We start from the raw sequence: 17,799 nt of genomic DNA on the forward strand, positions 1-17,799 counted from the left end.
ATGGGCTGTATGGTAGGGTTAATGGTGTACTCCAAGAGGACTCATGTCAAAGGGCACCTTCCAGGACTGCGGCTGCCAGTGCCCCCATCCCAGCAGCACTGCCTACCCACACCTCCACAGGAGACTCTCCAGCCCTAAGAAGGTAGGTCTGGTTCGGTTTCCTGTGGAGTCACAGCTCCTTTCCCCTGTGTCTTGGTGCATACAAGATTTTGTTTATGCCCTTCAAGAGTGGAGTCTCTGTTCCCCCAATGCTGTGGAAGGCCTGTAATTAGATCCTGATGGACTTCAAAGTCAGGTTCCCTGGGGACTTCCAATCCCTTTCCTGGATCCCCAGGGCTGAGAAGCCTGACATGAGGCTCAGACCTTCATAACCGGTGGAGTACTTCGGTATTATTGTTCTCCAGTTTGTGGCTCAACCACCCAGCAGATATTGGATCTCATTTTATTGTGTTTGCACCCCTCCTAGCATGTTGTTGTGGCTTCTTCTCTGTCTTTGGGTATGATGTATACTTTTTTGGTGGATTCCAGCATCCTCCTGTGGATGGTTGTTCAACAGCTTGTTGCAATTCTGGTGCTCTCAGAGGAGATGAACACATGTCCTTCTACTCTACCATTTTGATCCAGAAGAGCAAGAGGTGAGTTCTTAAGATTTGTATTTTAGATGGAACATTCTGTATCCTGGGTGGAGAATGCGTTTCTGGAGTAACATATTGAACGTAGGGACACCTGGTAAAAGGCTGTATCTCTGGTGGTGATGGGACTCTGGATTAAGAGAATAAGGAATGGTTGGTTTCAGAAAGTATTTAGGATGAAGACTTAGTGGAACTCATCAATGAACGTGTATGTGCTAGAGATAATGTTAAGAAGAAACAAATCCTACTATCAGCACAGGAGGCTGAGTGCCCAGGAGAACGCTGCCTTGTCTCAGGATGGGCTATAGAGAATACTGGAAAGGAGATATGTGAGTAGGTGGTGGTCTTGGGTTTATAGGGTCCATGGGACACTCTCACTCAAGCTGGTGTGTTAGCTCTTCACACTAACTCTGAGACTGAGGGAAGAGAATGCATGCAGAAGCTAATTTTGAGAATCATCAGCCTTTGGTGTTTCACACGATAGTTACTGCTTTTTTAATAAGGCAGTTAAAGCAAAAGTTCCAAAAAAGAGAAGACATATGCACGCCTTCAAAATCCTGCTTTCACTTCATACTGATAAATGCACATTCTTTCCATGTAATTGAGGAGGAACCAGACCATTACCTTGAACATACCTCTACGGAACAGTTTCCCATTTCAGTCTTTACTTTAAAGTGGGACAAGAATTTAAGAATATTTGTGAAGAAATCTTAATACTAAATCCTTTTCCATTTTTAGGGTTTTTTCTAGTATTTTATGATAACCTTACTCACTCTTAACCAAAATAAAATTCTGTGCCTACTTGCATGACTGATTCTTTTCAGAACATTCAACAGAGTTATCAACATTTGTTTTTTCATGTTATCAATTTACAAAGTATTTGAACTAAAATATATAATCCCAATATCAAATTCCAGCTATCAAAAAGAGTTTTCTTTTTTTTTAAATACATTTTGTTCTCACTCAATGGATGAAAGCAGAAATTAGAAGGGCAAGCTGTTAACCAAAATTATTCAGCAGATGTCCCCTGTATTTCTCATATCATGTAAGAGGGGACCAAAAGGAGAAGAAAAGAAGCAAACAAATAGTATAAAACATAGCTACAAAGGTTTCCAAATATGCATATGGTTAGTGGATTTTAATATGTAGTCATAGCCTCTTTCTTCACTCTCTCCATTTCCACATTACTTTTTAAAAATTAATTTATTTTTTAATTGAAAGATAATTGCTTTACAGAATTGTGTTGGTTTCTGCCAAACATCAACATGAGTCAGTCATACACATTGCTTTTTTTTTACTTATTTATTTAATTTTGACTGTGCCGGGTCTTCGCTGCTACATGCGCTTTCTCTTGTGGCAGGCAGGGGCTGCTCCCTAGTTGTGGTTCTTGGGCTGCTCATTTCAGTGGCTTCTGTTGTTACAGAGCACAGACTCTAGGGCACAAAGGCTTCAGTATTTGTGGCATGTGGGCCAGTAGTTGTAATTCCCAGACTCTAGAGCGCAGGTTCAGTAGTTGTGGCACATGGGCTTCATGGCTCCATTGCATGCGGGATCTTCCCAGACCAGGGATCAACCCAAGTCTCCTGCATTGGCAGGCAGATTCTTTACCACTGAGCCACCAGTCAAGCCCTTCATATTACTTTTGTAAGCACTTTTAGCTAGTCACAAGTCTTTCTTTGATATATGGAACCCAAACTTTCATCCCTCCAGGATGTGAGTCCCTTCTGGTCTTCCCTTTTTGGAACTTCTGGAGTTTTCTTTTGCATATGGTTACTGGACAAGAGAATACAAGAGACACCGCAGTAGACTGTGAATCACTTCTCTATTGTTTATGCGTTTATCCTCTCCCCAGTTCAGGGCACACCATTTCTATTTCAGCATGGCATGCTCTTGTGCATGTGTAGTCTCACAGTTCAGTGGATAAATTAGGATAAGAATATTGGGTTATAGAATCATGTTGCATTCTGTGGACAGAAGCCAAGTAGACACAGTGACTTGTAGACACAGTGCCCAGTGGCAAGTCAGACACTATTTTTGAAATAGAAAAGAGTTGCAAGCAGCAGGGAACAAGGTCTTGCCTCAAACCCCAGGCATCTGTGCTGTGATTCTCTTATTAGAGGTTGCCATAGTCTCTCTACTAGCATCTGTCTGCCTCAGACACTTCAAATACCATTGGGTCTACTAGCTGTCAAGTAACCTGCCCTGCAGCCTGCACCTACTGTTGTAGTTTATTTCTTGGGGCCCACCTGGCAGCCTTATACGTGATTACCAATAAATATGACATAGCAACAAGCCTACATGTGGTACACATCATCTACAAAATGATGTATGCACACATGATTTTGTACACAAAAATCTGAGTACACAAAATCCAAGCTGGTCTACCATGGTTTCCTTCCTTCTGTGTGATATATGCCGAAACCATCAACCAAACTCAGATGGATGATGCTTAAAAACTTTACCTGTGAGGCAGACACTCTAACCTCTGAGGGGTTTATCTCTCATACTCTGTCACACATGTTTTTACAAGGCATCTAAGTGGCTTACTACTTCTGGCTCATCAGGTCCAGTTTACATAGTGTCATCAATATAATGTACCCCGCTTAAAGTTTTGCTGTAGAGATGATCACATCCAGAGCAGTTTCTGTGTCTCTCTTGAGGATATGGTGGGATAAAACTCTTATTATTGGTCTAAAGACAATGAAAGGTGTTGGTGTGAGGAAGAATTGGCTTCTTCAGAAGTAACTTTTCATGCATGGATATGCTTCCCAGGTGGCGCTAGTGGTAAAGAACCTGCCTTCCAGTGCAGGAGATATGAGACTCTGGTTCAATCCCTGGGTCAGGAAGATCCCCTAGAGGAGGGCATGGCAACCCACTCCAGTATTCTTGCCTGGAGAATCCCATGGACAGAGGAGCCTGGTGGCTACAGTCCATGGGGTTGCAAAGAGTCATACACAACTGAAGTGACTTAACAGGCAGGCACAGAGCTAGCGCATATATACATATATATTTGCATATAGGTGATGGTGTTTCACTGGTGGCTCAGATGGTAAAGAATCTGCCTGCAATGCAGGAGACCTGGGTTCAGTCCTTGGGTCAAGAAGATCCCCTGGAGAAGAGAATGAATACTCACTCCAGTGTTCTTGCCTGGGAAATCCCATGGAACTAGGAGCCTGGTGGGCTACAATTCACAGTGTTGTAGGAGTCGGACACGACTGAGCGACTTTCACTTTTCCCTTACAGAGTTAAAACGTTGTTTCTGTTTGCACAGGAATTCTGGGATATTTTGGATTTCTAGGTTCCTAGCCTCACCCAAGTCGGTACCAGTGTCTTCATTCAATACATCAGAGTCCCATTATATCAGGGCCCGGCAGAGCCCTTAATTGGCAGTGCACACTGTTTGCTTAGGCTTCCCCAAGCCATAAATTTCCTGCTATTATATGAGAGGAGATACTCATTCAAACTTCAAAGAGGCTTTCTGGTTCTCCATGCATCCTGTGAATTGTATGCTCATGGGTTTGAATTTCTCAGTTCCCCTGTGTTTGTCCTCTGGGATCAGAAAAAGAAGCTGGAAAGCTTCAGTATTTCAAAGCACTGCTGCTGTCATATTCACAAAACGCCACAGTTACCTGACTTCCTTTCAGCCCCCCTCTGCCCTTTGTCAGTGACAGTGCTGATCATGATGATGTCACCATTTGCCAGAGGTTACCCAAGTCCTACCCACCCACTTTGTAAAAAGCATATCCCTTGCTCCTCAAACGTGTGAGCAAGCCAATCCTTGAATTCCATCATGAGGTTCTGTTTCCTAGGGCCATTTGCAACACCAGTTACTCTCTATCTGGGTGCTAGCATAAAATAGATGACATTAACAAAGGAATGTTTCAAGGGTATTTTACTTACAAAGTGCATATGAGCAAAGGAAACCTCAAAATTTAGTAAAAAAAAATAATCTAGGGTAGTAGCCATAGAGATCTTGACACCTTTAAGCAGAAGGAGATGAGAGAGGAAACAGGTAATCTGAACCACAAAGGACAGTTCTGAGGAGAAGGCCATCTTGAAAGGTGCAGTGATCTTTGGCTAAAAGACCCAAGCCACCTGAAGTGAACTGTCAGAAGGAAGCTATCCTAACCTCTCTCTGCTTCTTTCCTCTAGTCACCTGAGCAAGCTCCCAGTTGGCTAAAGCCGACAGGAAGTAGAGTGAGGAGAGCTATTAACGATTATTGTCACTCTTAGAGGTGAGCTTCCGCAGGATGGAGAAGGGAAGGGAGTGAACTTGAAGAAGAAATGAAGATGTAACCAGTACACAAGAGCCATTATTTCTTAAACAGGATTGACATTCAGCTAAAGGGTAGAATATGAGATAAACTGCTTCATGAGAGCTATCGATGGGGAAGACACTATTTTCATTTTCAGTGGTTTACAAGCAAACGGCTTGTTGAATTGTTCAGCCTGGCAATAGTTCCCAGAGGAAAGGTAGAAAAGGACAACAGCATTAGTCTGGCTGACTTAGGTTCAGATACACTCATTGTACCTTGAGAGAGAACGTAATGGGGGAATGATTTCACAGGAGTCTCTCCGAACCTCTGTGGTGCAATCGGTGACATACTGGATTAGCCCTTCCCTGGCTCTGCTGGGATCCTGCTATGACGGCCAGAATGAAGAGCCAGGCAGTTCTATGCCAGCTTGGCAGCGTGAGGCCTTTGTCACTAGAGAAGCACCTCATAAAGCATGTAGATGCTCTCACATAGGACACTAGCATCAGAGCTGAGAAATGTACTTTGTAAAATGGTTTCATTAGCCATGAGAGATTGATGAAGGGCCAGAGTCGGGTACCTGGGCAGGATTTTGTGAGCCCCCATGAGATGACACCAGAGACTCTCAAAGTACAGTACTTTGTCCCAAAAGTAGGCAAAAGCCAATGAGACTTTGAACATTATTGTTAAAAAGTACCAATTTTGAATTCATAGTCTGAGGAGACCTGGGGAAGCACATTTTACACTGTTGGGGTCAGTTTTTAACGGATTAGTTACCTTTCCTATGACCAAACTTGAATTACTCTGATCTTCTGAAATTACATTCGTAGATGTAACATTATTAATAGGAATATAATCCTATCTTTGGGCATAGAAAGACACAAATTTACCATTGTTTTCAATACAGACTAATAAGTATAAAAAAATATCCTCTGGTAGTTTTTTTTAATTTTTTTCTGGAATATAGCAAACATAATTTATAAAAAGCTTTATAAATGGAGCAGTTATCCTAAGGAATTCTAATACAAATAATATTAAAGAATGAAAGCATAGTTTTAAAAAGATTTCACATGGAAATAGGTTCATCTACACCATTTTTTCTAGATTCTACATATATGTGTTAACATATGATATTTATTTTTCTCTTTCTGACATTTCACTCTGTATGGTAGTCTCTATGTCCATCCATGTCTCTGCAAATGGCATTATTTCACTTTTGATGACTGAGTAATATTCCATTATGTGTATATATATATATATATATATATATATATATGTACATATATATACATACATACATATTTGCCACATCTTTTTTATCCATCCCTCTGTCAATAGACATTTAGGTCGCCTCTATGTCCTGGCTATTGTAAATAGTGCTGTAATGAACATGGTGGTGCTACTTTGTGATGACCCAAGTGGGAAGGAAATTTAAAACACAGGGGATACAAGTATACATATGTCTGATTTACTTTGCTGTACAGCAGAAAATAGGACAACAATGTAAAGTAACAATGCTCTGATAAAAAAAAATTTTAAGATATCACATGGAGAATAATAAGTGAATATAATACTTTGGTGAATTGTACAAATGCCTATATCTGATCAAGTCAATTTAAATTCTTTATATGCTGAAATTTTTATTTTTATTGCTTGGTTACATTTTAACCCATTCAATAAATATGATTGGTCATGTATGTTGAGTACCAGAGAAACTGAGGTTAATGTGATAGTTTTTGCCTTCAGAAAGTACCTATTCTAGTGAGAGAAACAAATTGTTGTAATGAAGGAATAAAATGTTATGGGAAGTTACTTTTCCTCAAAAAAGAAGAGGTATGACTCTAATGACAGGGAAGATAATTTCTGCACCCCGCTCCCCGCAGAGTCCTGTAGAAATACAAAATAAGAAAGATTTCAATCTCAAAGTCTCGGCCAGTTTTGAACTGCAAAATGTAAGGCTGAGCTGGATTAATGTTTTATTTAACAGAGCATTTTAACAAGTCCTTGGATGTGCAAAAGTGGATCTATAGCTAACAAGAGACAGAGAAAACTAGTTTTCTACTTATTTTTTAAAAGGAGTAGAGTTGAATTTCCAGGAGACACCCAGTATAAGTGGCTCAAAAAATAGAGAAGTGAAGAAACACAGCATAGCAGGAACCAGGATCTTACAGAGAAGATGGTCAAAAATTCCTGGGAAAAAGGACATAAAGCACTTACTAAAAAAAAAATGAATCTAGTATTCCGAGTTATCTTGTCCTGCTAAGATGTAACCTTTGCCCTAATTCCCCATGAAATTTGCTGTGGGGGTTAAGATTCACATCTGCATTAACAGAGAGCAGAAAGAAGTCACTGCAAAGGTTCTGGATATTTAGAGCAATAGCTACAGCTCTGTCTGTCATACATTTTAGAAAGCTCTGCTTTGAAGGGGGGAAAATACATAACTATTAAAGACTGAAAATATTAATCTATTTTAACAGGGTGGTGCTTAAATTCTTATATCTGAATGAAAGAGGATTGAAGAACAGTTTCTTTTTCTTAAAAAAAAATAATTTATTTGGTTCATGAAGTTTTATACAAATAGCAACAACAAAAATTTGGCTCCACGTGCCTTAAAAATAAATATATTGACTCATAGAACTATAATATCAGATTTACAATAGGATCTGATTGACTTAATCACTGTCATCTAAGACTTAAGATGAAATCTTCTCTCTCCCTTTTTTAAAATAGATTCCACATATAAGTGCTATCAGATTTATATTTTTCTGTCTGCATTACTTCACTTCATGTGATAGTCTCTAGCTGCATCCACATTGCTGCAAATGGCATTTTGTTTTCTGTTGTTGTTTAGTCATGAAATCCTGTCTGACTCTTTGTGACCCCCTGAACAGTAGCAAAACAGTCTTCCTTGTCCTTCATTATCTCCTTGAGTTTGCTCAAGAACAACATTGCATAGGAACCTGGAATGTCCATGAAGAAAGATAAATTGGAAGAGGTCAAATATGTGATGGCAAGAGTGAACATCAACATTTTAGGAATCAGTGAACTAAAATGGACAGAAATGGGTGAATTTAATTCAGATGACCCTTATGGCCAAGAATCCCTTAGAAAGAATGGAGTAGCCCTCATAGTCAACAGAAGAGTCCAAAATGCAGTACTTGAACGCAGTCTCAAAAATGACAGAATAATTTTGGTTTGTTTTCAAGGCAAACCATTCAGCATCACAGTAATCCAAGTCTATGCCCCAATCACTAATGCTGAAGAAGATGAAGCTGGACAATTCTGTCTTTTAGTGGCTTTGTAATATTCCACTATCTATGGATAGATAGATATCTACATAGATCTTCTTTATCCATTTCTCTGTCAATGGACATTTAGGTTTCTTCCAAGTCCAGGAAGGTTGCCTTAGGTTGTTCAGTCCCTAAGTCATGTGAGACTCTTTGTGACCCCATGCTCTGTAGCTTACAAGGCTCCTCTGTCCTCCACTGTCTCCCAGAGTTTGCTCAAAGTCATGTCCAGTGAGTCAGTGATGCTCTCTAACCATCTCATCCTCTGCCACCACTTTCTCCTTCTGCCTGCAATCTTCCCTAGCATCAGGGGCTTTTCCAATGAGTTGGCTCTTTGCATCAAGTGGAAAGTATTGGAGCTTCAGCTTCAGCATCAGTCCATCCAATGAATACTCAGGATTGATTTCCTTGAGGATTGACTGAATTCATCTCCTTGAAGTCCAACAGACTCTCAAGAGTCTTCTCTAGCACCACAATTCAAAAGCATCAATTCTTTGGCATACAGCTTTCTTTATGGTCCAATTCTGAAATCCCTACATGACTATGGGAAAACCATAGCTTTGACTATATGGACCTTTCTCAGCAAAGTTATGTGTCTGCTTTTAAATACAGTGTCTAGGTTAGTCATAGCTTTTCTTCCAAGGAACATGTGTCTTTTAATTTTCATGGCTGCAGTCATAGTCCACAGTAATTTTGGAGCCCAAGAAAGTCAAATATGTTACTTCTTCCAATTTTTTCCCTTCTGTTTGTCATGAAGGAATAATGCCATGATCTTAATTTTTTTAATGCTGAGTTATAAGCCAGCTTTCTCACTTTACTCTTTCATGCTCATCAAGAAGCTCTTTAGTTTCTCTTCACTTTCTGAAATCAGAGTGGTATCATCTGCATTTCTGAAGCTGTTGATATTTCTCCTGGCAATGTTAATTCCAGCTTGTGATTCATCTAGCCCAGCATTATGCATGATGTACTATACATAGAAGTTAAATAAAGAGGGTGGCAATATTTCAAAATAAGGAGAGTCCTAATTTAGAACCAGTCATTGTTTCAAGTCCCATTTTAATTATTGCTTCTTGACTCCCGTATACAGGTTTCTCAGGAGACAGAGGTGATCTGGTACTCCCAACTTTTTAAGAATTTTCCACAGTTTGTTGTGATCCACACAGTCAAAAGTTTTAGCATAGTCAATGAAGCAGAAATAGATGTCTTTTTCTGGAATTCCCTTGCTTTCTCCACGATCCAACAAACGTTGCCAATTTGATCTCTGGTTCCTCTGCCTTTTTAAATCCAACTTGTCCATCTGGAAGTCCTTGTTTCACACACTGCTGAAGCCTAGGTTGAAGAATTTTAGGCATAATCTTGTGTGAACTGAGTGCAATTGTATGGTAGTTTGAACATTCTTTGATATTTCCCTTCTTTAGGATTGGAGTAAAACTGACCTTTTCCCATCCTGTGGTCACTGCCGAGTTTTCTAAATCTGCTGAAATATTGAGTGCAGTACTTTCACAGCATCATCTTTTAGGATTTTAAGTAGCTCAGCTGGAATTCCATCGCCTTCACTATCGTTGCTTCTAGTAATGTTTCCTAATGTCTGGTTCTAGGTAAGCAATCAAACCACTGTGGTTATCTGGGTCATTAAGACCTTTTCTTACCACCTCTTCTTAATATCTTCTGCATCTGTTAGGTCCATACTGTTTCTGTCCTTTATTGTGCCCATCTTGGCATGAAATGTTCTCTCGGTATCACTAATTTTCTTGAAAAGATCTCTAGCCTTTCCCACTCTATTGTTTTCCTCTTCTTTGCCATGTTCACTTAAGAAGGCATTCTTATCTCTCCTTGGTATTCTCTGGAGCTCTGCATTCTGTTGAGTATATCTTTCCCTTTATCCTTTGCCTTTCACTTCTCTTCTTCCCTCAGCTATTTGCAAAGCCTCCTCAGACAACCACTTTGACTTTTTTCATTTTTTTTTTTTTTTTTTCCTTTACAATGGCTTTGGTCACTGCCTCCTGTACATTGTTATGAACCTCCATCCATAGTTGTCCGGGCAGTCTATCTATCCGATCTCATCCTTTGAATCTCTTCCTCGCCTCCACTGTATAATCAGTAAAGGGTTTGATTTAGGTCTTACCTGAATGGCCTAGTTGTTCTCCCTAATTTCTTCAATTTAAGCCTGAATTTTGCAATAAGGAGTTCATGATCCAAGGCACAGTTAGTTACAGGTCCTGTTTTCACTGACTATATAGAGTTTCTCCATCTTTAGCTGTAAAGAATATAGTCAATCTGACTTCAGTCTTGACCATCTGATGATCTCCATAGGTACAGTCATTTGCTGTGTTGTTGGTAAAGGGTATTTTCTATGAGCAATGTGTTCTCTTAACAAAACTGTTAGCCTTTGCCCTCTTCATTTTTTACTCCAAGGCCAAACTTGCCTGTTTTCCCATGTATCTCTTAACTTCCTACTTTTTCATTCCAATCAGCTATGATGAAAAGGGCATCTTTTTTTTTTTTTTTTTTCCTTGCTAGTTCTAGAGGTGTTATAGGTCTTCATAGGACTGGTCAACTTCAGCCTCTTCAGCATCAGTGGTTGGGGCATAGACTTGGATTAATGTGATGTTGAATGGTTTGCCTTGAAAATGAATAGAGATTATTCTGTCTTTTTTGAGGTTGCACCCAAGTTCTGCATTTTGGGGACTTCCCAGATGGCCCTGGTAGTAAAGAATCTGCCATCCAATGCAGGAGACTTAAGAGACATGAGTTCCATCCCTTGTTTGGGAAGATCCCCTGAAGTAAGGCATGAGAACCCACTCCAGTATTCTTGCCCGGAAAATCCTATGGACAGAGATCTTGGTGGGCTACAGTCCATAGGATGGGAAAGAGTTGGATACAACTGAAGCAACTTAGCACACACATAGAAACTGCATGTTGGACTCTTGTTGACTATGAGGATACTCCATTTGCTCTAAGGGATTTTTGCCCACAGTAGTAGGTATAATATTCGTCTAAATTAAATTCATCCATTCCCATCCATTTTAGTTCACTTTTTCCTAAGATTCACAAGCTGGAATCAAGCTTGCTTGGAGAAATATCAATAACCTCAGATATGCAGATGACACCACCCTTATGGCAGAAAGTGAAGAAGAACTAAAGAACCTCTTGATGAAAGCAAAAGAGGAGAGCGGAAAAGTTGGCTTAAAGCTCAACATTCAGAAAACTAAGATCATGGCATCTGGTCCCATCACTTCATGGCAAATAGATGGGGAAACAGAGGCTGACTTTATTTTTCTGGGCTCCAAAATCACTGCAGATGTTGATTGCAGCCATGAAATTAAAAGATGCTTACTCCTTGGAAGGAAAGTTATGACCAACCTAGACAGCATATTAAAAAGCAGAGACATTACTTTGTCCACAAAGGTCCTTCTAGTCAAGGCCATGGTTTTTCCAGTGGTCATGTATGGATGTGAGAGTTGTACTTTGAAGAAAGTTGAGTGCTGAAGAATTGATGCTTTTGAACTGTGGTGTTGGAGAAGACTCTTGAGAGTCTCTTGGGCTGCAAGGAGATCCAACCAGTCCATCCTAAAGGAGATCAGTTCTGGGTATTCATCGGAAGGACTGATGTTGAAGCTGAAGCTCTAATACTTTAGCCACCTAATGTGAAGAACTGATTCTTTAGAAAATATCCTGATGCAAAAAGAAAAAAGAAAATATCCTGATGCTGGGAAAGATTGAAGTCAGGAGGAGAAGGGGATGACAGAGGATTAGATGGTTGGATGGCATCATTGACTCAATGGACATGAGTTTGAGCAAGCTCCAGGAGTTGGTGATGGACAGGGAAACCTGGTGTGCTGCAGTTCATGGGATCACAAAGAGTGGGACATGACTGAGCAACTTAACTGAACTAATTCCTGAGATGTCACTGTCCAATCTTATTATCTCTTGCTTGACCATGTCCAGTGTGCCTTGATTCATGGATGTAACATTCCAGATTCCTATGCAATCTTGTTCTTTGCAGCATAGGAGTTTACTTTCACCAGCAGACACATCCACAACTGAGTATCATTCCTGTTTTGGCCCAGCTGATTTCATTCTTACTGGAGCTGTTAGTAATTACCCTTTGCTCTTCCCCAGTAGCATGTTGGACACCTTGCAACCTGAGGGGCTCATCCGTTAGCATCATATATTTTTGCCTTTTCATACTGTCTTTGGGGTTCTCCAGGCAAAAATACTGGGGTGGATTGCCATTTCCTTCTCCACTGGATCACATTTTGTCAGAACTCTTCACTTGACCCATCTTGAGTGGCCCTGCATGGCATGGCTCATAGCTTCACTGAGTTGTACAAGCCCCTTTGCCATGACAAGGCAGTGATTTTTGAAGGGTATATGTGTATAAAGTGTATCAGTTCAGTTCAGTCACTCAGTCGTGTCTGACTCTTTGCGACCCCATGAATCACAGCACGCCAGGCTTCCCTCTCCATCACCAACTCCTGGAGTTTACTCAAACCCATGTCCATCGAGGCGGTGATGCCATCGAACCATCTCATCCTCTGTCATCCCCTTCTCCTGCCCCCAATCCCTCCTAACATCAGGGTCTTTTCCAATGAGTCAACTCTTTGCATGAGGTGGCCAAAGTACTGGAGTTTCAGCTTCAGCATCAGTCCTTCCAATGAACACCCAGGACAGATTTCCCTTAAGATGGACTGGTTGGATCTCCTTGCAGTCCAAGGGACTCTCAAGAGTCTTCTCCAACACCACAGTTCAAAAGCATCAATTTTCTGGTGCTCAGCCTTCTTCACAGTCCAACTCTCACATCCATACATGACTACTGGAAAAACCATACCCTTGACCAGATGGACCTTTGTTGGCAAAGCAATGTCTCTGCTTTTTAATATACTGTCTAGGATGGTCATAACTTTCCTTCCAAGGAGTAAGCATCTTTTAATTTCATGGCTGCAATCACCATCTGCAGTGATTTTGGAGCCTGAAAAAATAAAGTCTGACACTCTTTCCACTGTCTCCCCATCTATTTCCCATGAGGTGATGGGACCAGATGCCATGATCTTAGTTTTCTGAATGTTGAGCCTTAAGCCAACTTCTTCACTCTCCTCTTTCACTTTCATCAAGAGGCTCTTTAGTTCTTCTTCACTTTCTGCCATAAGGGTGGTGTCATCTGCATATCTGAAGTTATTGATATTTCTCCCGACAATCTTGATTCCAGCTTGTGCTTCTTCCAGTCCAGCATTTCTCATGATGTACTCTGCATATAAGTTAAATAAGCAGGGTGACAATATACAGCCTTGACGTACTCCTTTTCCTATTTGGAGCCAGTCTGTTGTCCCATGTCCAGTTCTAACTGTTGCTTCCTGAACTGCATACAGGTTTCTCAAGAGGCAGGTCAGGTATATGTGTATCTAAATCATTTTGCTGTATATCAGAAACAAATATAACATTGTAAATCAACTACACTTCAATTTTTTAAAAAGATGAAGTCTTATGGTGGTAGCAACTGGTATTACCTCTAGCCAAAGCAAAAGCACTTTTTTTTTCAACTTTCCAACAAAACATTTGAAGATTTAAGACTTATGTTTATTGACTTGTCTAGGTCACATGTCCAGCTTTAACCCAATGCCTGTGTCCCGGAAAGAAGAAATAACAGGGATTGGATTTGGGACTCACCACTAAAGCCAGGAGTTAGTGGGTGTGTGGTGCTGTGACCAGGGAGAAGGAAGGAGGAAGGAGTGCAGAGCAGAGAGATCATCCTGTCCACCAGAGAGGATAATCCTAATAAAGGAGAAGTTCTATGCCTTTATAAGTGAAACATTCGTTCTCTCATCTTAGAATCATTTACATTGATTCAGTCACTTAAATGTGCTATGTGCTATTCAGTCACTATGTGCTATGATTATAGCCTTCTGTTCATTTCAAAGGCTATTCCTTGAACATCGTATAAATTCCACTCACACCATAAACTCTGGTGCAATAGCATCATTTGCTACCACAGGACAGCTTGAGAAAAGTTCAAGGCCGTGAAAGTGCTTTGAGGCCCAAATTAACCCTCAACTGCACTAAATACCATCTCTTTTCCCAGCAGTTTTATAACATCATAAATATTTTTGGGTCTGATATCACTAATGAGTTCCATAAAAGAATTTCTAGCCCACAAACATCCTAGTTCAAACTCTCTTTTTGGCCACACTAATTAAGTATTTTATGTGACCGTGCATGGCTGGACAGCTATTTTTAAAAATTAAAGTTAACAAAATTTTATGATGTCCTGACAGAAAGACAAGACTTTTGTTTTTATTGTCGGTTGGTTTTTGTTTGTTTGCTTCCTCTCTCTAGGCATTAAAACAGAGCCACGTCTGAGAGATTTTTGCTGCTCCATATGGACGAATGGAACTGAAAATGTTTTTCTGACGGTGACATTAAAGCAGAATTTCAGTTCAAGTACACTCTATTTCACCTAAGGATCAAAGGTACTCACCAAAATGAGGAAATCAACCACCTGAAGTTGCAAAAGTTAATTTTAAATTCGCACTGTTTATGTATTTCTTCATTAATTTTGAGAAAGTACTTCAGTCAAATTAGACACAAAAACCTCATTCAGATGCCTCATTACCCTTCCTTTTCACTGAAATGTATCACAGAGCGGATGCTAATGACAAGAAGGTTTTTGTTCTCCCTCTTTCAGAAGAATCCTAAAGAATGAGAACTATTTTCTTTCTCTCACCTCTAACCCCCTTTGAAATGTTTTGCTGGGTTTTCAAGTCCTAGAGACAGAAGGATGCCCTTGTGCTAGGGTCATATTTAATGGGTTTTGAAATAAAGTGTCAGACACTGAAGGATGTAGTTCTGAAGTTACTGGAAAGTTAAGACTGAAAACGTCTCAACCGCTAGACAATTTCTCTGTGAAGGATGGAGATGGGTTTCTTGTTTACTTTGGATTTACTTTTCATGAGAGTTGTGAGGAATGGGGTTCTTCACAAGACGTGGGAAAATATGGAAGGGCTTGGGGGCTGGTAGAAGCCCAAAAGTGATGGCATAGGACCTGGAAAGACAGAGAACCCTAAGCACCATGGCCTTGATGTTGGGCAAAGGTTCTGTGCTCAGGTTCCGGTGGAAAGATAGAGCTGCTCACAGCATCTGAAAGATCGTGCACCTCAGAAAATGGTTTGATGCCCTGGAGACAGGAATTCTTTCTCATACTTGCCAAGCATTGCTAAGTTCTCCAGTTTACCATCTGAAAGGAAAGGGTCCTTTGAAATAGAAAGCACTGACAGGCTTTAATTTCTCACCACCCAGGGGGAGTGAGGGCATAGATTCAATTAAGTTTAGCAAAATAAGGGCTCTACAGACTTTTCTTGTACCTTCTGTTGACTTAAAAAATAAATGCACAACAAGAGAGTTGCATGTTAAGTTTTATTTGGGGCAAAGTGAGAATTGCCGCCTGGGAGATAGCACCTCAGATAACTCTGAGAAACTGCTCTAACTAGGCAGGTGGGTACATCAGTATACATGTGGTTTTGGTGAAGGGAGAGTACATGCATTCTAGTACATGTCTTTTTGCAGGAGGTTTCTACTAGCTATGGTGACCCAAGAATGAAAGGGCAGATAAAACCAAGGATGGTTTTAGAATGCAGGAATGGAAAAACCAGACCCCTTGATAGGGGTCCTTCCGATCCCTATGTTGTAACTGTTACTGGAACAATATACCCTGTCTCCCCTCCTACCCCATAGTGAGGAGGTATTCGCCTTACTCCTCCTCCCACCCAGTACACGTGCCTCATCCAATCAGCAAATGACCCACAAGACCCCATCCCACTCCTTATGTTGCAGGAAGGGAGACCCCTTCCGGGGCCCGAAACTGGGCTCTTGTCTAACACTCGGAAATGAATTGTCCGAGGAGACACATGCTGACAAAGCAAGAGACTTTATTGGGAAAGGGCACCCGGGTGGAGAGCAGGAGGGTAAGGGAGCCCAGGAGAACTGCTCTGCCACGTGGCTGGCAGTCTTGGGTTTTATGGTGATGGGATTAGTTTCCAGGTGGCTTTGGCCAATCATTCTAATTCAGAGTCTTTCCTGGTGGCACACGCATCACTCAGCCAAGATGGATGCTAGCGAGAGGGATTCTGGGAAGTGGACGGACAGGCAGGGTCTCTTCTCGACTTTTCCCGAACTCTTCCGGCTGGTGGTGGCTTATTAGTTCCGTATTCCTTATCAGGATTTCCTGTCATAAAACAACTCATGCAAATGGTTACTATGGTGCCTGGCCTGGGCGGGCGGTTTCAATCAGTGTGCTTCCCCTAACCTTATATCCCGGGTATAAAAGTAGACTAAGGACCCCCATTCAAGGTCAGTTCTCCCTTGAGCTGGCCCGCTGTTCTAACAGCATCTCCCACTCTAATAAACTTTATTTCCCTCTCATTCTGTCTCATGTCTGGAAATTCTTTTCTAACCCATACCCAGACCACACTAGCCATGAGGAGCAGTTGTCACCATGAAGGATTTTCGTGCTTTCCTAGGTATGAGGAGATACAAGAATTAGGCTCATAAAATTGGCTCCTGAAAATATCTAGCTATCTAAGGACTTATTCTGTCATTTTTCCCTGAGCGATGTGTGCCTTATTTCTGCTCTCCAGAACTGCTCTCTGCATTTCTGCTCTCCTTTAAGGAGTTCAGGTGTTAATGGTCAGCAGCTGCAGTAGCACATGATTTAATCCTTGTAGAGGGGGATGGCAAGTGCCCACGGCAAGTGCCAATTTGTAGTTGACACTTCCTTATAAGTAGAAATCACACTCTCTGTTTGTTATTTTAACCTTTGTTCAGCGCTGCTGTCCAACTGACACCAACCATCAAAATTCTCTTTGAGATGCCATTTCCAAATATTAAAAAAATTTCCTTCTTCAACTTCTAAACAGAAGATGAAAGAATTACTTAAAATGCTTCAGTAGATATTAAAGCTCCTTTTAAAGCTGAAACAGAATGAGATGAAGACAGAATTTATTGTATTAGGAAGACAACAGCCACAGACTCAGGTAGAGACATCTTTAGAATGCTTGCTATCAAGCAGCTTTTAGAGTTAATAAGAGAACAAACAGGTAGGGAAGAGTCACGAGAGCACAGAAACTTTGGATCTTTTCAAATAACATTTTCTGCAAATGCAAACATACACAGAAACTAGCCAAACTATTTGCTTTCCAGTTATGATAAAAGCAAGGTACAGGAAGAAGGCTAAGGTTAAGTAGAATAAAATTTATACAGCTCAAATTTCTTCATAGATAAGCAAGGAAATTTAGGTCTAAAAGAACCACACATATCCATGGCATTCTTTAAATAGTGTTTTTGTATTTACTATTTGTTATATTTGGTGTATAGATTTCAAAGTAGCTTTTAAAATTCAACAGTGTTTCAAAATTATTTATATTGCCAAAGGAATATAAACAACAAATCTTGGTTATTAGCCTTGAAATTGATTAGTGGAATGAAGGGTGGGATGATCTCCAGCCTTTATGCTACAATTTAGAACTAAGATATCATTGTTCAGGTAAATAAAATTGTGTTCACACTAGTATGTATTATTATCTTTCATATATAAGTAGTATTGCTTTATTTCATTTACCCTCAGAGTGCATAAAC

General features: G+C 40.5%; 1 long non-coding RNA gene across 1 annotated transcript; it reads left to right on the forward strand.

The window, feature by feature from the left end:
* The first annotated feature begins 484 nt into the window (after positions 1-484).
* Positions 485-15,005, forward strand: LOC139037702 (uncharacterized). The gene is made up of 2 exons (XR_011490536.1): positions 485-635; positions 14,506-15,005. It is a non-coding gene; the product is annotated as an uncharacterized lncRNA (long non-coding RNA).
* The last annotated feature ends 2,794 nt before the right edge of the window (positions 15,006-17,799 follow it).

Source organism: Odocoileus virginianus, chromosome 12, assembly GCF_023699985.2.
Source record: "Odocoileus virginianus isolate 20LAN1187 ecotype Illinois chromosome 12, Ovbor_1.2, whole genome shotgun sequence".
NCBI lineage: Eukaryota > Metazoa > Chordata > Mammalia > Artiodactyla > Cervidae > Odocoileus > Odocoileus virginianus.